General features: G+C 39.9%; 1 protein-coding gene across 1 annotated transcript in view; it reads right to left on the bottom strand.

The window, feature by feature from the left end:
- Positions 1 to 23,435, bottom strand: part of LOC112566860 (receptor-type guanylate cyclase Gyc76C-like) — an 84,360-nt gene that overhangs the window by 59,059 nt on the left and 1,866 nt on the right.

Raw genomic sequence — 23,435 nt, 5'->3', positions numbered from 1 at the left:
TCTCTGGGTGCCCACACGCGCATTTACATATTTTATAAAATGTTTGTTTTCCACTGTGACACAATGTATAGACACAAACATGTAAGTAAACAAACATTGTATCTTCAACAACCTCTATCTGGCTGACTGCTGTGGGGCGAAGTGTTGAGGAATATTTATGTGAATGATTGTTGTCAATTAATTGATTTCTAGTTATAATGGCATCTCTTCACGAATTTTATTGTTGTTGTTGTTGTTGTTGTTATTATTATTATTATTATTATTATTATTATTATTATTATTATTATTATTATTATTATTATTATTATTATTATTATTATTATTATTATTATTATTGCCACAACCAGAATCCTGCAGCACTTAAGGACAGAGCACCAAATAGCTGAAATGAAAGACGTTTTTTGAGTGCAAGCATTGCATCATTAAATGTTTCTAAACCCTAGAATTACCAGAATTAATGTATATACAATTACATTTGAATACATCGAGTTTGAGGATTACTAAATAGTTTAGCAGTTGGTTGCAGTAAACATGGCTCCGAACAAAAAAAAACAGTCATCAAAGCGTCTAAATGAAGAACAAAAACAAAGTACATTTATTTTCCCACTGCAGTAGAAAACATTTACTAGGTATTGAGGTTGGTACCAATGGTATTGAGTCTAAAAGGTACTAAAGGGGATATTGCACATGAAAGCACACTAGAGACATGGATATAATAAATGCAACAAATTACACACACAAACTCTCTCTCTCTCTCTCACACACACACACACACATTCTTTATTCTTTTTCTCTCTCTCCTTGCGTTTGTGCCAGAGACACGACTTAAAAGAGACCCTCCCCCAACATTTTTGTAGCTCTTCTGGATGAAGACCGCGGGATCTGATGTGTCCAACATGCACTTCTGCTGACACTTCATTTGAAAAATTCATAGAGACGAAGACAGTGTCACAAACACGCGCTGTTACAATAATGGCAGTCGGTCCTGTGTTGGAAAATTGTTCAAGCATCCGCAAGTGTTTTCTCTCCGAACCCGTGAGCACCGGCGCACTGCCACAGACGTGTGGAGTTATTCCTATTCGCCGGAGGACGCTAAGGTCCGTCGGGAAATATGTCTTGATTGATCGCAGCCGCACGCCAACTACAGCAATTACCGAGTCCCCAGGGCCCGTGCATCCAAGATACTATCAGCAAGAATTTGTTGACCTCATCTTCAACATACACTGAAGGCAACAAGCCATGCTGATGGGCTGCTTGAAGGCATAATATTATTAAAGGTCACTGGATGTTTGAAAGTTGAAGAAAAGGGGGAGGAACGAAACACACAAATACACTGCCACTTCTTTCGTCCATTCACTTTTGTACAGGAATCTAAGACTGTGGAGCAAATGATGAATACCAGATCCCCATAGTTGATATCATTTTCTTCAAAAATGAAAGCAGCAATTTAATTTTGAAATCCGAGGGAAAATGTCTAGTCTAATTAGCATTTTCCTCTAAATTTTAATTTTTTTCTGATTAAATGAAGACATTGGGATTTTGAAGCCTTAACAACCAGACCGGTTAACCTTCAAATGAACCCTAACTAAAGTGATTAAAAGTAAGTCCATAGGTAGGAAACATAGTCTGGTGTTTCGCATTCAGGAAGTAAAGCGCAGAATTGTTGTTTTCATATTCTTTCTAAAATATTCTCCAAAAGGCCAACACCTTATACTTTCACTCACTAATCTGAGTCGACTGTTTCTGCTGTATTGCTAGTAAAGATTCCGTCAAAATAAATTAAAAAGATTTGTGGTGTTTACATGCAAGATGTTTTTTAAGTTGGAGAGCATTTGAATCTTAATCTAGAGTGATGAAGACACGCAAAAGAAATCGAATTTTAAGTAACGTGCTTAGGCATTAAGCTCAACTCCAAAATGATTGATATCATGAGCTCAAAAGAATAACCAGTTTGAAAAGTGACCGGAGAAAGAAGTTTTCCAAATGAGTGGGTTAAGCCTTGTGAAAGCCATCATTTTACAAAGTCTGGGAGAATAAATCCCTTGTTTTCCTGAGACACAAATATGCCAATAATATTGTGCCTTACTTGTGTTGTGAAGCTTACCTGCATCTTAGAGTTCTGTGTATATATTCTTGTGAAATTCTATAAAGTTATTTAAGCTTTTTTATGCTATCAAAACAAAAAGCAATATTAAGAACTTGTCGTTATATTTATTCACTGTTTTATTCTGTTTTATTCACTTAATAAGTGCATAATTAATAAAAGATCTGAAACTGTGTTGCTAGTATCGATTGATTTCAATATTTGGTCTATATGATCTTTTACCCCTTTGTGGCTTGTTTTTATTGTGTATTGTTTATCATTGTTTTGTTATCGAACCTTCTCTAGGGCTAAGGCCGTGGAATAAACTGATCAACCAGCTAATAACACTGTGCAAAGGAAAATGCGAGAAACAACTACATCCCTAATTACTATGATCATGGCCAATTAGCACATGGTTCATGACATTTGATGTAGTCTCCATAACAACACATTCATGAATATTAATAAATCGCCGTTAGCTCATCTTGGTTTGAAACTAATACACTCTATTTTGTAAACTGACCTCACCTGGCTTCAAGCAATTTTAATTAGTGTGAATTATATTGGAAATTACTGTTTAGACGAGTCTTTTGTGGAAATTCGTAATCAAACACTCGCGCGCGCGCACACACGCACACAACCACACACGGGTGCACGCGCTCGAGCCGAAAGGTGTCGCTTTTTTTTTTTTTTTTTTTTTTTTTTTTTTTTGCTTAACTTGATTACCCGGCAGGCATGCGGTGACAACGCACTTCACACACGTGAAAGAATGTTCATTGGCTGATAGTCCTTGTGATGATGCAGGTTGGATGCTGCATTTCGTTGCATTCTCAGTTCCGAGACCTGCTACATTCAGTCTCATAAATCTTTAATTAACTGTTGTGACAACCTTCCATCACGGAACTTAGCACCTGCGGGTCGCCAAACACTTCCACAACTTGAAATAACTCAGGTGCTCTCTCTCGGTGATTTATTCATGATATCGTCCGTCCTGGGTGGCACATGTAACACCTGTTCTTGACAATGCCACTTCTAGAATTCATTCACAATATTTTCTGACCTAGGACAAGAGCATTTATGTTTCAAGTAACAAAAACAGGGTTTGCGATGAAAATCTCAAGTTTTGAGTGCAGACCTGTGTTTACTGATGTCAGAGTTTCAAATTACACATTTACATATTGCATGTAGTGCCCTGATCATGTCATATTGACACACCTGCATTGCATGCAGGGATCCTGTCACATTTACAATGCAACAGTGCATGTATGGATCGTCTTACGTGTGTAAGGTCATACTACATACACCGTTCAAAGGTCAGGTTCATAAAGTTGCAGGCTGGATTTCTGGTTGAATGACTGAGTTTTAGTCAGTTTGTGCTCTCCCGTTGTCCACATTATTTTAAAAAAAATATTCCAACGGCTTCAGGTTTCAAGCTAGCGCTGTTAACTGATTACTAGAAATTTGGTGCCCTTGCTCAAGGGACGTGTTCCGCCACTAATTGTATTTTGAAAGTTTTTTTTTCCTTTTTTAAGTTATCTTTCCTCTATCTTTCTCCCTCTCTTCCTCTCTCTTCCTCTCTCTCCCTCTCTCCCTCCCTTAGGAAGGCCGCTCAGAGTTTCAGCAAGTTAAGTGTACAATAGTTTCTGCTAAACGGTAATTCTGTTAGAGGATCAGATCTTAAGAGTGGGGCCCTACCTCGTTTATCCCCCGAGTGTGCTGCGAATGCCAAACGAGTTGCTCTCGAAGTCGACTACCATGTCCAAGCCCTGAACCTGTCATTATTTTGCCCCTTCGTTAAACATGTACAACTGACGGGAATAATTTGTGACCTACCTCTCAGTTCTTTGCCGACACACGGTAACTTTATTTTGCAGGCTCCAATCAATATGTTTCAAGGGAATAACTGCAGATCACGCACACGGAAGCACCTTTGTTTGTGCAATGGTGCATGAGGACGAGTGATCAATACCCTCTGATCAAACCGCAATTTTTATTGACTACACTTTCCACAAACCTAGCATGGTTTACTTTCCACTAACCCACACTTGAACAGTTTTTATACATCTCAAAACTGTTGGCTACCAACCAAGCTTAGGATGTCCACAAAGCCTACAACGAGTGCAAGCTTCATGTAAGAACTTTGCTCACTTTCTACAGACCAACTGCAAAACTTTCATAAACTCATCAGTCATCGCAGAAAAAGTAAAAATAAGTAAGCATGCTGTACGAGAGAATAAACATCATTAAAAAAAACCTGTCAGCGTATGCAATCCGTGTCAACAATCACCTAATTCATTTTTGGAGAGTGTTTGTCAAACATTCTCGCGGCCAGGCAGAATTCCACCACTTCATCACACACCAAGTAAATTTCCGATTGTGTCTGACCGCAAGCTCTCTGGACGACTTAGTGCGGCGTCATCGCTGGCACTGACAGAAAGAACTTTCAGAAACAATCGGCTCGGTGAAGCACGGCTAAAGGTTGTATGTACTTGTCTTTTTCCTGTACCCACCTCTTTAGTTTGTATTTTTTTCTATTTTTTTTTCTCCAAACAAAACCTATCTCTTGTAGTGGAAAATCATACATGACCATTAACAGCATTGATCGTCCTTCTGATGAGGCTTACCGTTTGGAATCATGAAAGACCACATGTATGGTAGCAGAACTCTTTAACAAATAACCTTCGCAGATTGCATGGGAATCGATTCCAGGAACAAAACTGCTTCATAAAATATAAATCGAGGTGAAGGATAGACAGAAATCAATAACCCTCTTAAATATTCCTAACGCCCCACCTTTGGACATCGGAGAGGACGTTTGACGAGGTCAGAGGACCTCCCGAGAATCGACCTTTGTGGTTTCGAGTTGAATGTTACCAGCTGGCAGAAAGGAAGGTTGTAGAGTATCTTGTAAGTATGCTGGATTTTTGACCACTCGCACTGAACTGCAGAGAAGAAAGATGGATGGGTTTGTTGGAAAATCGTCGGTGGCTGTCCCAATGTCCAACCACCAGACCATGATGGATGGCGGAAATACATGTTTGGTTTGCCACGATAAATATCTGCCTGCGGCTGCTATTTCCAGGTATCACGTTAAGCAAAAGTTTCCAGAAGGTCGATAGACGACAACTGAAAAAGGAGTGTAATCGATACAAATGTTTGCACGCTTATTAAAGTCATTCCCTCGCCAAAAGCCAAGTGAAAGGCTTATCTCTGCACTTGCAGAGCAGGCTCTGTATCAGAGTATACTACTACGAGTCGGCCCAAACACACAAGCCGAACAGGACAGAAAAAAATAGCTGTAATCAAAAGTTGACTTTAGACCTCCGGAAAGTGGAAACTGAAGTGAATAACCATACACTTTTATTCATCCTATCCCCAAAACAGCAAGAATATACTGATGCAACAGCAACATTCAGAGTAGTATATATATATATTAAGTACTCTTAAGCTACTCTTAATATATCTATTGTAGGATAATAACCTTTTATCCAATGAAGACAGTCTGTGAATAGGAAACTGATAGTAGAACGAGTGGACAAATGGCTGTTCCAGGGCCGGTCGAAGGCACAACAACATTTATTTGTTTCTGACATTACAATTGGTAGTAAAAAGCACGACGAAGACTGGGTACGCCGACTAACTACAATGTACAGCCCTGCAAACTGTCTGGTCAACAGCGAGCAGGACGAGAAAATTGCATCGACTGGACCCAGACCAAGCGCGCAAAAATGTCAGAGGAAATAAGCCGTCGTCTTGATGTGTATGTATGTTTGTGTGTAAACATAAATAGACAGAGAAACTCTTGTTTACTCTGTGAGAAGGTAATCATGACAATTTTAGAAAGTGTACTGCTGCTCTGAGGAAGCTATTGGCCGTCTGTTTGTCGTAGTTTGTCTCCTCTATTGTATTATTAAATACATACACCAAACATACAATGCTGCCACATAAAACAATTTACATAAAATAAATATCTACACAGGAAAAAAAAAAACACTAAATCTTCCATCGGGCTTTCATCATACCCTACTCTATGAAGAAAAAAAACCCATAGAAACAGAGACTGTAGTGGTTGTCTCTAACCCAGACCTGGGCAAACGCCGGCCCGCGGGCCGGATCCGGCCCGCCTCCTGTCTCTGACCGGCCCGCCCGCTGGCCGCCCACCAGTAAATATACTATATATACAGTATTGGGTAAAACTGAGTTAACTATATTAGTCCGGCCCTCTAGAACCATCCCAGTTTCTCATCCGGCCCTCTAGAACCATTCCAGTTTCTCATCCGGCCCCTTGGGAAAATTAATTGCCCACCCCTGCTCTAACCCAACAATTGTAACTTACACAAAAGAGATAGATTTTAACACATGGCAATAAATAACACTTAATACACTTTTAAAAAAACCAAACCTTCCTACCCCTACCTTTCCAGGTTAGTTTTTATCATTCATATATTGTATAAGATCATAATGTTGTCTGTGAGCCGTAAATCCACTTTGATACTAAATAATTTAAAGACGAAGGACACTTTTAAATCGAGTGTTCTGCACTTTGAACCGAATTTAGAATAACATTTCAAAAGTAATATTGCTCTCCAGTCTCCAGAATTCCCTTATCAACAGATATTATTTCTACCCAGAAAGCGTGGATGTGTAGCGTATGTACAGTGACATACCTAATGTCAGGCAGCAAAGATACGGGAGATAAAAACACTCACATCAACATCTATTCTATCCGAAACAATCCAGCGAAACCAGCGCCCAACCCCGGACGTGTGGATCTCACTTGACATTTTGGAACATGTCAGTGGACGTCCCTTCATACGGGCATTTGCATCAAAGCTGATTCTCCAAAAATGTTTCAGAGGCTTCGAGGAGAACCGTTTTGACAGAATGCGCATTAGCCCCTTATCTTCAACACTGTGTTATTCCTTTGTTACTGGGAACAGCTTCTTTTTGCCAAGATGATCCGATGACGGATTCTTCACTCTGCTCCTGTCCAGACAGATCTTGGTGGCTCTTGTCCTGAATGCCGTTAACCGTCTTTGTCAGGAAGAGAACCTGTCAGATCAGAACGCGAGGACGTGAGGACGTGCTAATCTCGCGCCATGGCCTGGCCAGGCTCCTCCCAGCTGCCAACGATCAATTGTACGCTTCGTGCCGAAACTCGCCATTTTAAATGCTATGCTCTGGGTGAAGAACAACACGAAAACGCAGAAAATATAACATAATTAATAAGAAAACGAAAAATTTATTTTGTATCTATCTATTGCATCCGCATTGACATATATAATCGTATACACAAATAAAAAATAAATCTCACTTCCGCACTAAACACACATTTGAAAATCGCTGATATTGATTCATAGAAATTTGCAAAAACAGACACTAGCTTATGTTATATCAAAATTTCAATAACAAAATAATTTAAGTGTAACAAACTATGATGTTTTCTAAAGGAACAGTGTAACATGCTTGTTTCTGTTCTTAATTTGATTTTCTTTATTTATTTTGTAGGAGGCGGGCAATGTTTTAGTGAAACATTTTTTGTCCAAATTGCAATACAGCTACACAGACAGGAGCAGCACATACATTTTTCTTTGTACCATTGATAACAATGGTTGGAGATCACGAAGTGACTTTCAGTATGCAATGGATATGGTTCATGCGGGAAGAGAGAGAAAAACAACGAGACTCCAAGAGAAAAAAAAAAAAAACCTCAATTTTACAAAACAAACCCTCACCAGAATCATTCACCAGATAACCACACTGTGAATTCAGTGACTTTACTAATTTCGTAAGTGACAGTCGGTCAGCCTTGGGCTCCCAGCATCTTGTCATTTGTTATTACCCGGCCAGTGTATGGACAAAAGTAGGGAGGAAGTCTCCTACGGATTTTACCATTACCAACGTGGTCTGGACAAAGCATCTTAGAAACAGAGATCCTGATATTTTACTTGTGTCAAACTGTTTTTCCCCCATCAAAAATTATTTTTTGAAACATTTCCTTATCTCTAAAACAATTTTTTTTGGATCAAAAGTCTATTATTGACAAGCAATTTTGTGTCAAGAATAAAGTACCACCAGACCGCGTTTGAGAAGAGGAACTTTGTTATAGAAAATTTGAGTTCGATACGAAGGCAAAATTTAATCACTTAATGCTGCATACAAACTGTACTGCTGTCAAAATTAATAACCACCCGTACAGCAGTGAGTTGAAGAGTGGTGTGTAGAGCGGCAGATATTGATGACGCAAGGCACGTGCAAAAGTGCGGCAATGGGAGTGAGGCTGATGTCAGACCAATGGCAATTAGTAATTATCTCCGTGCAATACACAACAAAGTGTTTTATTGAAGGACGGATCCATAAAAGCTGTAAAGGTTTTAAGTCTTACATCCTCTTTTACCTACAAATAAATACATATCTCAGAAAATTCATTAATTAGTCATTTAATAGAACCATTGAGTCATATAAACAATTTTACCCAAAAGTATTCAAATGATCATATCAAAACACACACACATACACAAACCACATCATGCCATTGGATGTCACAGACCTAATCATGTCCAAGTTCTATGGCAGTTAGAAGCCTGTCGAGAGACAACCATCAAAAAATAAAGTATCTGTCTAGACTCGGGCAGACAAATCATCGAAAGATTTTAGGAAATATTAATCTTAATCACAAATTGAAGACGACGTCTGGCGACACTCAAAGACTGCCATCATTTGGTCAGATGTTATACGTCGTGAATATAGTTCAAAACTATTTTCAGCTTTTCTAGAGACCTTGGACAATTTACTGGACAACAATAATAGTTGGCCTTGCACAGGAATCACGATTCTGACATGATGGGCGAATGTAGAGTTCCAATGAACGTGCTCAGCCTCCATCTGAATAAGTAAGATAACCATGCACTCTCATACTAGTGGGAGCATTGGAAGTTTGAACAAGTGTTTAAGTCTAGAAACATTGTGTAAGAGAAAGACCCTGGAGAGAGATTGATGGCAGTTTTAACTAAATCACAAATTAGGAAGATAACTCCCATGCCTATTATCAGCAAAAAGAACTGCAAGACATTGAAAACACTTTATAACTTGAAAGCACCTGTCGTTTTGTCACGCATGTCGAATGTGAAATAGTGTTAACGACTCGTCCTAAAGTGTGTTTCCCTCCAATTCACTCCCGAGACACGTGCACAGCTCCACCCGCTTGTTTTCTTGGCATACACCCGCCCACGGCTAGGGTGGCTCGAAAGTCTGTGTGAAGTGCGTGCTGCAGGGAATTCTCCTTTGCACTTTTCTGAGTTTTGAGAGCTTTTTTGTTGATTACACTTTATTTTTAAAATATTGCGTTATTTTGTGATTCAATATGTGAACAAAAATAGAAAGAAGCCATGCCATAAAAACGTTTTATTATGTCAGGAAATGTTCTTTTTGCTTAAAAAAAATCTCGAAATGTTACGAATTCCTGCCTAAACTCAGACACACACGCATGTGCATGCACGCACACATATATATATATACTCGCACAGAGAGAAGGGAGAAAAGGACAGACAGGTTATTAATTCTTTATTTTGAGACCGTGCTTTTTTATTTCCATGACAGGCATTATTTTTCTGAGATTGCCTTCAGGGACATTGCAATATGAACAAGTGTGTTCAGGGTCTGCAAGGCAACAGGGAACTCGTATGCCATTCTCTCAATTTAAAATGTGTAATGTCACGTGATGTACCAGGACACCTCCTACTGTTGTGAGGGCAGATTTGCCAGCCACAAAACCAACGAAGTGAAGAGAGACTGATATGTAGTCAGTCACGTGCTCTAGGAGAGGACAACTCCCACCACTTGAACCATGTAGCGGACGTTGGTGTGGGTATGTACGTTGGTGCGAACGCCTGTATACCCACACTGGAAAGCAGAAGGTCTTAAAGCTACGAAAGGACACCTGCATGTTTACATGTTGTGTGTTTATATCTGCATATATTAACAGTGTCAGGAATGAAAGAAGTTAAAAATAATTTTTTTAAGGCGATATGAGTGGTGATATAAGCCAAGTCATATTCCTACCAGCATAAACAAGTTATTTTTTCTATCGATTTTTTTCCAGCGCCAGCCATCTCGCGTTACGATCCCCATACCTTAGGAATGAAAGTCCAACGTGTTAACAATCTGTTAACACAAGCTGAGAGAAACTGTTCTCTGAAGGCACCTCCCTCACTGCTTCCACTGAAACTAAGCCGACATCGCATCATTACAATACCAAAGCTGTTTTTCTTGAGCAAGCTCATAGATATCTAGAATTTATTCCCGTATAAAAGATGTCTGTCTGAGTCAAAGCCGTTATTCAGCAGGTCTTTCCTAAAAGGTTTATTTAATAAACGTGTTCCTTTCATTGCTTTACAGAGTGCATTAATTAAAAAAAGGAAGGTTTTGTGTAAGACAAAAATACCTTTTTAAACTCATTGACACCTCGGTTGTGAATGCCACTGGAAATGAATATCGAAAAAAAAAATGCATCCTTCTGAATAGTCACAATATCTTCAGACACACCCTCCTCCTGGTTGCACGATCATTTCTCTTTCCAACAGATAATTGTGCAAGTAAATAACACGAGATGAACTGGCTCTACGCCGTACCTTTATGTATGGACAAGATTTATGGACAATCATGCCAGTCAGCCTCTTCATCACGATGCTGCTTCAGTCTCTTCCTCCGCCTACGTATCTCCCAGCTTCTGACATCCTCCGCATTCACACATCTCTGTAAGAAGCCTCAGCGGGTGTACTTATGAACTGGGGTTAAAACAGTCATTTGCTGTCTTACAGACAAGAACGGAAGGCTGGCTTATGAAGACTGGAGGTAGTAAAGTGTCTTCATTGATTCAGGAACAAGGAAGACCGCTTGTCACATCGTCGTGGTGCTTCTTTGTTGAAAGGAGCGACAGGGTTGACACTAGTTAGGGTTGCAGAAGGTCTACAGATTATTTATTGATTCTGTGCACTGAATGCTTGGAAATGTAACGACACTTACGACGAGAAGAAAAGTTTAGCATTGATTAATGTCAGAAGTCAACAAGTACACATCCGAACCTCAATATTGTGTGCTACACAATGCGTATCTACATTTCCATATCAACATATGTATCATTTGTATCTGCCATAATATATAAACAAATTAATGATATTGAAAACAGGATAATAAAATTTATAACTGTAGTACAAAATAACATACACCGTGACAGGTTTGGTGTCCTGCCAATGCGTGCATGTAGCCAGATGTAGAAGGAACAAAGACTAGCATCTCAATTGTCTGCATCAGCTTTTGTCAAATACTTTATCAGAACATAATAAAGTTCAAAATTCCCAGCATGCACTTGTGCTACGTGACATGATTCCGCAGGAGGTGAAGCAAGAAAGCTGGCTGTAACTCATAAATCTTCCTGACCAGCAGTTGCCTCCCCTTGAAAACACTGTGAAGAGCATTACAAGTCAACTGTCCGTAACGGCCGCTCTCCTTTCTCACCTCAAAACTAAATTTTATTGATGAGTTTTAAAACCTTTGTTACAAACATGCAATCGATCACCTCTAAGATTTTTGCAGAAATCTGCAATCTTGTTTACCCCTGTGTCTGTGTGTGTGTGTGTGCGCGGGCAAGGAGGGAAGGAGTTGGCAGTGAGTGGACCTGTTAGACACTCCGTAATTAGCGCTAAGAGATCGGAAAGCCACCGGTGGCCTCTTCTCATTCCACGTTACTCGCCCTTTCCCAGAATATCTAATTTGCAGATAGTTCCACCTCTTGCACCATGATAGCTTGAATAGACAGTTACACGAACTGGTTCTGATTCGCCCGAAACATGCACAACAGACTTAAAGCTAAATAAATATTTTAGAATTTAGACAGTCGGGACTGCGATATTAGCATTGTTTTGGAAGTCTTTACTTGTCCTGTCACCTTACTATGTAAATCTTGATGCTTGCATACCTTTGCCTCCCGATAGAATAAATCCTGGCCCTGAAAAAATCCTGCATTGCCTAAACTGTTTTACTGTCTAATTTGCTCTGGTTTAGCGTCTTTTTACACCGATTAAAAGATAATCAAACTATTTCAATTCATCTTTTCTTCTGAATCTTTCGTGTAGTCTTTTTGTGGTTATGTCCTTCCCTCTTTTACATATTTTCCTTTTTTGTTCTCATTTCCCTAGTCTCTTCATTTTTTCTCATTTCAAAGCTCGTTTCTTCACCTGAATTATTCAACATGTTGTCTGCGAGTGTTTGTAATTGTAATCTGTTTTCCTCTCATTAAAAAGGCAGATCAGCTAGCTCTTCCTCCCTGTAAGTTTTAGAACTGATACAGGCAACGTTGACTGTTGTGATTCACTGCTCAGCTTTTGGTTGCTGTCAAATATTATCTCCATTTTCCTGTTACTAATAACTAGACACTTGAACTTGTCTCTGAGCTTGACAGGCTGTCAAACATCGTTCCTCTTCCCATTGCTCGATCTTGGTTTGATTAATTTAAACAGGGTGGATTTAGTGAGAAGACGTCATAGACAGTCTCTTGGATACCTGTCCATCCCTTTCTTTGCCAGTTTTTTCGGTTCAGATGATGTGTTAATCAACTTCAGATTAACTTGTCCTCTCATACCGTGATTTTGTCTTTGAGGACGAGAACAGTGAAGCTCCAAGGTGCCGATGTATGCGTTGCAAAGCTTGAATTTGTCATTACAAACTGTTATTATGTCAGCTGATCTGACATTTTTTCGAAGAAATTTATTGTTAGAGACACTATATATGAAAACAAAGGAAAAAGTTGCAAAAGAAATGTATTTCCCAATTTTCGTGTAAACTTGTGAATATTTGTGTTTTATTCTAATCTCTCAGAAGTTCCCTGCATGTCATGATCCAGAACAGAAATAGGTCCTCAAAAAAAGAGAACGGTTAGTACTGTCATCCTATTTTTCTTCACTGCTTTGAGGACCTCATGTCAGTCCGAAAGGTCTTCCCTCAAAATAGGTTCTTTATTCTGAGGGGTAAAAAACCAAGGCACCAGGTTTCGGGAGATAAGTTGGAGCCTCAATTATGTTGATCTCAGAAGCTTCCAGGAAGCTGGTCTTTCTTTCGAGCCTTTCGAGAAAAGTACTTCTTAATAAAAGTCCCATCAACTCTCTCTTTTATTTCCTGCCTAGGAATTCTTCGGACTCCTCGAACTTGCCGATAGCCACTCGTTTGAGCTTGCATAGATAGATAGATCAGCCTCATTATAAATATGTCCATCACAAATGTTAGGTAAAGGAGATAACGGTGACATAAAAAGGTTATACGTGTAAGTAGGTTGAACTTTGAGAACTTTTTGCAACTTTTTCTGTCACAAAGTGCAACGAATGGTGGAGCTGGAGATATAACGAGTTAAGACTTTATAATTATATAATTAATATGCTTGTATATAGAGACGCCCGCTTAGCAAGTACGATTTCTGGAGAACAAATTTTCCAGGAATAAATAAATATAATAAAAGATGAAAAATTGTTTAAGTCTGATTTGTTATTATTTTACTATTCTTGACTATTCTTTTTTGTTGATGATGATGATGATGATGATGATGATGATGATGATGATGATGATGATGATGATGACAGGGAAGTGGATGCTAGAGATACTGTGGTTGCTAAGTGTTCAAATCAGCTTTGCTGAAACGAGCAAAGATCGATCTTCGTTCTGGCCCTTCAAAGGTATCGTTGACAGCATTCCGATGTTTAAAGCTCCTGGGGTTCGACCGCTGGCTCTTGGTGTAATAGTGCTTCTCATGCGCCGCATGCTTGATGGTTAGCAACAAGGGTTCCTTATTAGCAATGTTGCTAGAGGGTTTTTTGGAGGCTGTATATTTTGTGGTTTTTTCAGATGTACATGCATCTACAGCTTTAAACTCTTACCAGCAGAGTGACAGACAGCTCAAACGCATGTGAACTGGAGACCAGTGCTGGCAAGTCATGGTCATTAGTGAAAGCAAAGTAGATATCCATGAATAGAGAACGGCTCAGAGAAGTAAGCAGACTTAAGTACACGGGAGCCACCCTCTCCTCTAACGGCGGATGCACGACAGATATCAGCATCAGGATCGCACAAACAACAGCGGACAGGGTCATAACATCAGGTTTACTACACAGTACAATGTGTACATGTCCCTCGATAAATAAGGGTGAATCCGGGCATTCGAGAACAAATATCTGAGGAGACTGCTCCGAGCCTCGTACAGGAAACATAAAGCCAATTACTTTATGCGAAAGTCTCTAGTAAAGCACAGTAAAATGAACTGGACACAATGTGTGACTGTAAATGGCTATTGAAGGAATTTTGTTTTTTGATTTAGAAACGCATGATACCACAGAGCATAAACTGAAAATGAAACTGTACTAGCGAACTAACAATTCTACCACGTGAGTAGTGTGAACTCTGTTCCCTGGTTGTTTAGCTAGAAAAAACATGTAAATGGGGTTTAAAACATACACTAACAGTACATTTGACACCAGAGGACTGGACGGAGAAGTGTTCCGACGGCTGTGGTGAAAATTTCTTTCATTCAGCGACCAGAACACTATCAGACGAGGGACAGGAGTGATCGAATCCCCTCTCCTCTCCTTATTCAGGGGTCTGAATAGCGGGACACCAAGACACCATGCAACAGAACCATCACCGCATGTCTTGTTTTTCTGTCCACTTTCTCGCTCTCTCTTTCTCTTAGTATCACATTTAGCCAAACACATAAGCTAGTTTTACTCGAGATAGTTAAAGAGTTATCTGATTATGAAAGATATTTCCGACAGAATCCCAATGTTTGAAGCTAGAAGGCTGTGGCTCTTAGCATTCAACATCTGCTGAATTATTGCTTGTTATGCACAGAAGGCTTCACTGTTAAGGGTTTGTGTTTTTAACTTGAAAACTTGGAGTGTAGACACAGAAAAGGCCAGAGAGCTCGAAACTAGGGCTAGAAAGGAAGTTATGCAATTATGTTTTCTCTTTTGACGCGTGGCACTAAACGGCAAATGTCCAGATTCAGCTACCGGTAAAGGAATTAAATTTAAATATAAATGCAGTGAAAATTCAGAGGGTGGTGGAAAACCGAAAAGGGAATTGTCTTCCTTCCCCTCTACCACTTTTGCCGTAGACACAATAAAGAACACCGCCATGTCCTTTGTTATGTCTCCTAATACATGCAAACATTCCACTTGAAAACAAAATTCTTTAGCGAGTAGAAGTCGAAGGCCAGTCAGCATATCCCATGATGGAGAGATTCAGCAATCGTCTTAGACAAGGATGCTCAGATAACGTGAGGAAAAGTAATTTACTAGACAACAAAAGTCGCCGCCATGTCAAATATAAACACTGTATGAAAATGCTCGGTAAATCTGTTTGTCTATGCTGGATGGCGGAAACCTTAAACTTCTTCACAAGGTACCGAGACACCTTCTGCAACAACTCTTTGGTAAACAATAAACAGGATGGATCACAGTAAGTAGACAGATGAACGATGCTAGTTCGGAATCTTAACTACTAACAGTAAACTACAGAAATGAACTGCACCAGAAGAGACCCATTAGAGACCTGGCCTTTAGAGACCCATTTTTTTTCTCCTTTACTCATCATTTGAGATGAGAGAAAGAAAGATAAAAACCTTTTGGCCCATTTCAAGGAGATTGAATCGATATAACAGAATGAAGTATGCATCACAAGCTACACACGGACATAAAGACTGCAGACTCCAGTGAGTGGTCAATTTATGAATATCAATTTTGAGCCTCAAACGCCTCATAGATGTAATTAGCGACATTGACAGATGTCGTCTTCCTAACATTAGCTGATAACTCTTCAGGAATTCTTTCTCAACTCTCTGTACATTAGACAAAAGAATACAAAATGCAATTTCGATTTGTAACATCTGGACGAAGGGAACATGAGAAAACATTAACGTTTTCACTAGGGTGAGAACAAACCTCAAACGATGTGGCTTGAGACAAAAGTCGAGAACGAATTAAAGCATTATGGATCCCCCATTACATCTTAGGAATGTGTCATAAAGGGAAATAGGATTTAAGCGTTCTTAACACGAAAAAGATCTTCAACTGAAGCTTTCGTATATTTCATCCCAGTTAATCCCACCAATGCTCAAAGTCATTTTTATACAATTAATAGAAAATATTATTTACCCACTCACTTTTGTTCTGTAGATGCACATTTAACAATATATTATATGATTTTATGGAATTTGAAGAACCTGACATCAGTAACGAATAGACTGAGTATAAACACTGGTGCTAAGACTGTGTCTCGCACTGTTTCTCCACAAATTCTACCAACAGATAAAAGAGGGAGAAAACTGAAAGAGAGGCTGTAGAGAAAGAGAAGGCTGTAGAGAAAAGGATGGAAGTACTTTTGCCTTGGGTGAGTCACCTGTCTTCTGATATCAAAGCCGCCATTTTTCCAGACCCACTGACACTGTGCCATGCTGACACATTAACAGGTTGTTACACATGAGTGAGGTGGGGGAAGATTCGTGGCCACAAACATTAACGCCGAATGCCACTCGTTATCGACGGCAGGCCGGTAACATACGGGCACTTACGCCGTCAGGCAAGCGGCGGCAGCAATGGTGGATGTTCGTGGCCAGGACTTTCCTCCTCAGCTCTCTTTCTCAGACGTGACATGCGCCTTTGATGGCGGCAATTCACACATCTAACCATTTCTAAACGCCCATAACATTCCCAGCACACCGACCAACTTTGCTGCAGCAACAGCAACTGTTGTCAGTCTAGAATCATCATCATCATCATCATCATCATCATCATCATCAGAAGAAGAAGAAGAAGAAGAAGAAGGAGGAGGAGGAGCAGGAGGAGGAGGAGGAGGAGGAGGCATTCATGCAACGCTGTTTCGTTACAAGTTCACCTGTCAGTAACAAATTATTATTATTCGATTCGTTTTGTTTCAAAACAAGTTTTGTAATAAGGTGATATTCAATTTTGCTCTTTGTCGTATTACTTTACTTAAGTCTGACGTAATGCTTATTAAAATAATCTGTCTTCATAATAAATTTCTTGAAATACATTATTAGTTTCACAATAAAAGGCAGTTTGAATCCACCTCTTTGTTGGCATTACAGAAAAATATTTATCTGGTAGACTAGGAGCTATGAGGCAAAATGACACTAAATAATTAGAGCATTAAAGGACATGCAAGTTGCGGCAAGTGATCACTGATTGCTTTTCTTTTCCTTTTTTTAAAAGAAAGTACCTCAATGCACACGGCACGCAGGAAAAATCTGAGATCAAACAGGCGAAGCGGTAAGCTTCCTTTGATTATCGCCTGGCGGTAAGTGGCCATGATTAACGCTATCGAGAAGGTGGCGGTCGTTAGCAGGGGCACACTGGGCTGATTCACTCACGTCAGGGTCGACAAGTCGATCTATTTTGCCTGGTGATTACCTCCCTTGTGACACGGCCCGCGCTTTGTACACTACCTATCAACCTGTAAAACCGCGAGGCAGCAGGCCCTAAAGGCACTTTAATGTCTGCTGGTGGGGAAAAAAAAGAACAAATATTCTAGCGAGTTAGCTGAAGCGTGTAGCCATACAGAAGCCATTTTGTTGCGAGCTGGGAGTCGACTGACTCACGGGTCTCGGCGCCATTTCAAGGCTCAGTGCGTCCTGGGATACATGTGTGTGTGTTGCTTTTATGGGAGATGCGCCTGGTGTTTGTGTATGTATAGTGTGTATAGTGTGTGTATAGTGTGGGATGGGGTGCTAGGGACTATATGTGAACTGTAAGGGGTTGAAGGTGTCAGTGTGTGTATGTGTGTCCAACGTGTGTCGGAGTATTTGTGTATGCGTTTGTAAATTAGAGTAGGAAATTGAGAATAGCGTTAGAATAATAATTCGTTTTGTAAATAATTATATCTAAAACTTGCTATTTTTTTAATATAGTTACATTTATGTCTTAGTATCCTACCTTTGTAGAATCAGCCAGTGACATACACACCAATATCCAGCCCAGAGTTCAATGAGTACAAATGACTACATTCCCCATGTTTTATTTAAACTTGATGAGTGTCTATATGTGTTTATAAAAGCAGAGTTGGTAAAAACAGTATGAATGCAGTTTCTGACCTGTTTCTAAAGTAATGTCCGGAACTTCAGCAGCGTTGAAACAAAGGCAACAGTCTACCGAGTGTTTGCACTGCTCTCTCTCTCTGGACGCCGTTTGATTCCCCGGCACCGGGAAGCGGTTATAATAACGGCTTTCCTGGCTACACTGTGTCGAGAGATTCCCCTGAGGGAGGCAACACCAGACAAAATATATTTGTTCTTTGTGCACACACTCATTTGGGGAACGTTTCGGGAAATCCGCTGCGCAAAAAAAAAAAAAAAAATTACTGCCGGCACTTTTGAACCTTTAAAAAATAGTCATACAAGGGAAATTTCACTTTTACGTGTCAACACGAATTTCCTCTTTCACACACACACACACACATTTTCACACAAGTGCGCAGGTTGGGAGATAAAGGAGATGTAGAAAGAGGAACAGATGATGAGATACTGAGAAAGAACATTGAAACAAGAAACTCACAGCAGAGGACTTCATTAAGACCAGGCAGCTGCGAGCTGCAAAAGAAAGCAAAGGTTAAAGGAAAAGAAGGCGAGAAAGTAAAAAGAGATGTAAGATAACGGAGAGGAGAAGCGCGAGGTGTGAGAAATAAAAACCTCAGCTATAGAGAAGGTGGCTGTGTGAGGTGGCACGTCCGGCAGTGGATCCCTTTCCATACCCGGGGAATAATTACCGAAACAGTAGCTACCCCTGTAACTCTAAACTTTCTGATTTTCTGTCTTTTTTTTTTTCAGACTCTGCCACTCATTTCAGATTCTAGAAGACGATTGTTGCCGCTACCATTGCCAACTGATCCGTGTGCCGCTGGCAGAAAGGTCAAAGGGTGTCATACGGGTATGGCCGTGTTCACGATGGGAGGAGAGGCTGCGAGACGCCGCCAGCCACATAAAGCTTTTAATGCGACTCCGGCGCTGAAGAGCTTCATCGACAAAACATTTCACAGGACAGCTGTTATGATGGCTTTTCAGTTGGCAGTGAAAGTCCTGGTGTGTCAGCATCTTCCGAGTTGTGTTACGAATACATAATATTCAATCAGCTAGCCGCCTGTTTACGTTTTATTCATTCATTCTTCTTATCTTCTTTCTTGAGTGCGTCCGTATTGTTAAAAATTCTTTCTCTCTCTCGCGCACACACACACACCACACTCTAAGAGAAACATATATTCATATTGTCACCATGTCTATTAATTACAGTGCGCACATATATATATATATAATTATTTTCATATTGTCTTAGTATGTCTATATGTCAGCGGGTATGTGTGTCCTCAGGTGCATATGTGCAAAGCGACAGGAACAAAAATTTACATAAGCATGAATGGATTTTGCAACATAGGATAGCGTGTCTGCCTGCATGAGTAGTGTGTGTGTGTTAGTGTGTCAGTGTGTCCTGCCTGAGTAAATGAAACCAGGAGAATGAAGGACCTTCTCTCTTTCTTGCTTCGCGCAACTCCATGAAGTTTCAGTGAGTCCCTGTATTCCAAGATCAGTGTCTTCTGTTCTTTTCCCGTCTGCTGGCCTTGGCTAGATGTTGCCGCCAGGTTATAAGTGTGTAAGGTTCTTCTGTCTTGACCGTTTGTGAAAGCTAGAATTTAAGATATATATATACATCTGTGGTTGATGGTCTGCGGAAAACCCACACTGTCGGGCTCCTCCTCCTCACTTGCATCTGTTGCAATAACACCGCCTCTCTAAGCTCCTCCGCGATCAGACAGATAAGCCTCAACACTTCTTTGTGGAGCTCTTCGCCTTCCCACTTCATGAAAAACAAAGGTGTGCTTTTCTTTTTACGGCCGCCGCCACACACCTGGCAGGAGAGACTACTAAGGGAGGCTACTTTTTTTCCAGTAAAAATGTCTCATAACTCTGCATGGACCGTTTACCCAGACGAAAATAGTTGAGATCAGAAAATGGATGTTTGTTGACGGTTGCATCTTCTTTTTTCGAATCGACGCAAACTATATAGATATGTAATCTCTGGAAAAGTGCTCTCTCCTCAAAATGATTTTTTAGCAAGCCTGAGCTCAGTCAGATAAGTTTGAAATGTCGTGAATAGCTATCGTAAACATGTAAAATGCCTCTCCTGATGAAAACTGCTAAAAACCATCCTTTTGAATACATACATTTATTTGCCATTATGCACTTTCCATCAGTTTCTTATGTCGCATCTGGGTATTTCTATCATTCCGTGTTTGTCCATACGCCGGTGATGTAATATGTGAACAGTGGAGAGTGAAGGGGAAAGGGGGGTAAGAGGAGTGAACAGGAAGGAAGCTGCGCGGAGTGATATGGGGTGCGTGCTGCACGTGCAGGCCTTTTTGCTTGCTTTTTGTGTTTGATCCGTTGGCGACATCTGTCTCTGTCCACGGTGTTGAGGAGGGCAGAATCGAAGCTCCTGTGGACAGACCTACTTTCAAAAACTGGTCTGACCTGCTTAGCCGAGGGCTTCCAGTTCTCTGCCATTGCTTCATGCTGAAATAATTCTTTTGTTTAATGTTCTAACATTCAATTAATTTTCCACTTTGATCATGTTGAAAGAACAATATTGAAAACTATGTTGAACTTTCTATAGCTCGCTTGTTTGATTTTTTTCATTTTCTTTGATGTTTTTTCTCGTTGATAAACCAAATGGAAGCATAAAGAACGTTTTATAATATATCAGGGTGAAATATTTATCTAAATCACACAACGGGTGAGCTCTAAATGCATCTAAAACTAAACTTTACAACTGATCCCTACCCAAGAAACACTACCACACATACAATTTTTTTAAGTATATGAATTTAGCACTTTCTGACTTTTTTGACAAAATTCATCAATTTTCTGAGTAGGAGGCATCCATCAAAATTATCACCGTGCTGTCTCTGGTGTAAACCTGAGCAATTACGAGCTGGCGTCTACGAGTGGTGGGGAGCAGACTAAACGTCTGTCTGGAAACAAGACAAGAGAAGCGAGAAGAGACAAAACCTTGGATGTACACATCAGCAGGATACTTTCTTGACAACAAAACAGTGTTAAGAGTGTCGGGATCGAAGTAAACAGATTTAACGATAAGCAGACAGAATGTTTTGGCGAATCTAGAGCAGGCAATGAAATAGAAATTCTCAGTTAGTTTTTTTTTTTTTTTTTTTTATCAGCTGTTTGATAACTGTTTCAATAAGCTCGTGTACCGCTGTCCTCGACTTGTCAACACGGCAAGCTATCTGTCACCATTCATTGGGCACGTGTGACGTAACTAAAAATTGTCCTTCCGGTTTCAGATGTGTAGCAGCAGAGGACTGACATTCAATGCAGCAAGAAGAAGTGAGAGAGATTTTTACTTGGTATTGATGATGTCATTAGTGTGGAAGAGAAAGGAAAAAAGAAGTAAACAAAAAAAAACTTTCTTCTTCGTCCAGATTCCTCTGATTGGATGCCCGTTTGTTGATGTCGTTGTACAATGGCGTCCTGTTTTAGCTTCACTTACTTCTTGCCCGATGCTTAGCAAAATAAATCTATAGAAGAATAATACAGGGCGATATTTATGGAAATTGGCAGTTTACATATGGGCAAAGTTGTCTTAGTAGAAACTATCTGCCAAACTAAAATCTGATTCATGTGTTTCTGGGAAAGCGGTTACTTTACCAACCGACAAAGGGTGTAGCTACGCATGAGTTTTGGGGGCAATGCGTGAGGCTTGAAAACTTACATTTAAAACATTAAAAGCAAACAAGAAGCTAATGAAAATTAATTTATTTACACAATATTCCTAAAAAAACATGTTCTACAAAAATACCAAAGGGCACACTCGATTTCATGTTTTATGGCGCCTGCCACTCTCAGATACGAATTCAAAGAAAACGGTATTCACCGAGCAGTTCTCCTACATCTCACTAGTTTATTTGTTTGCTCTAGAAGAATTCGGTGTTTGCTTCAATTACACTAAATCAGTCATATTTACCCTGGATGAGGGAAAGTTATCGGAAGGGGACACCTCCGATAAAATACTAGCTGGTAAACATGATTTGAGTAGGCCTACATCAAGTCCATGAATATGGAGTTTGAGCCGCTATCTCTGGTTAGCTGGTTTACCCAGCTCGGGTACAATAATAGGCTGGGTAAATGGGTTTCATGAATATAGCCCCAGGTCTTTACCGCCAAGCCCGTGCGCGCTTACAAGCACAACCGTCAACAAAGATCCTGGGGGTAGTTGCAAAACATGTTTCAAAAGCTTAAAACTGTTATGAACAATCAAATTTAAAACGTTTTTTTCCCGAAATTGCTACTTTGCTATTTAGATGCGTTGCGCAAGTGCATACGAAAAATCGTGCTCACAGGAGAAAAGGGTGGTTTAGACAGTTTTATCTTATGGAAAGCAATTTTAGTGCAAAAATAAGTTCTAAACTTGAGTAGCGCACAGTGTTTCTATAAAAATGATTTAAAATTTAGTTAAATTTCAGGTCTAAAATTATTTTAAAATTCAAATAAATGTGCTGTGCTGTTAGTGCCTGGTTTTTAACATTTTTAAAAGTAAAATTACAATAGAGTCAAATGTGTTTCTTAAATATTGTGAGTGGATTTTCTATGCGTGCAGCCTCTCCAAAAAAAAGGAAACCTCAAACGCAGCAGGAAGCGATGCTAGCTGGGGTCACGAACCATTGTCCCTCACGTCAGCAGATGAGATGTTCAGAGACAAACTTAAACGACAACAAATACTGTTATCCTGTCTGCTTACTCGCCTGCTTCTAGCTATCATGTCGTACGCGAGATAGCAAAATATTAGTTTATTAAAACATTTCGACTCTTGAGCCTATTCTTTGCTTGTAGGCAAACTAATAACAAATAAACTTCACAAGCAGCAGTCAGGCTCAGTCAGACTAAACTATTGGTGGGATCATACACTCATGATAGAGAGGGGCCATGAGAGTTTATTCACCTTACCAAATAACCTTTTAAATCGCACGCAAGGCTAAGGAGAGATAAACGATTTTTACACAAAAAATTATGGAAATCTTCTTTGCAGAAATTCAAGCTTGTTTTTGACAACCTGTTTCGTTCGACCAAGCTAAAGCGTTTGCAACAAGGGATACAGAGTGCTGCAGCTCTGTCAGTATCCACCCAGAAATCCTCCTTTACAAAAAAGAGCAAGCTTATATTTTTCTTGTCATGTCATTTCTCGGCCTGTATCGTCTTTCATCATCATCCATCATCTATAATCTCATAAAC

The sequence above is a fragment of the Pomacea canaliculata genome, linkage group LG1, assembly GCF_003073045.1.
Source record: "Pomacea canaliculata isolate SZHN2017 linkage group LG1, ASM307304v1, whole genome shotgun sequence".
In the NCBI taxonomy this organism is placed as follows: domain Eukaryota; kingdom Metazoa; phylum Mollusca; class Gastropoda; order Architaenioglossa; family Ampullariidae; genus Pomacea; species Pomacea canaliculata.
The sequence above is the reverse complement of the archived record's forward strand: the minus strand, read 5'-3'. Positions and strand labels throughout refer to the sequence as shown.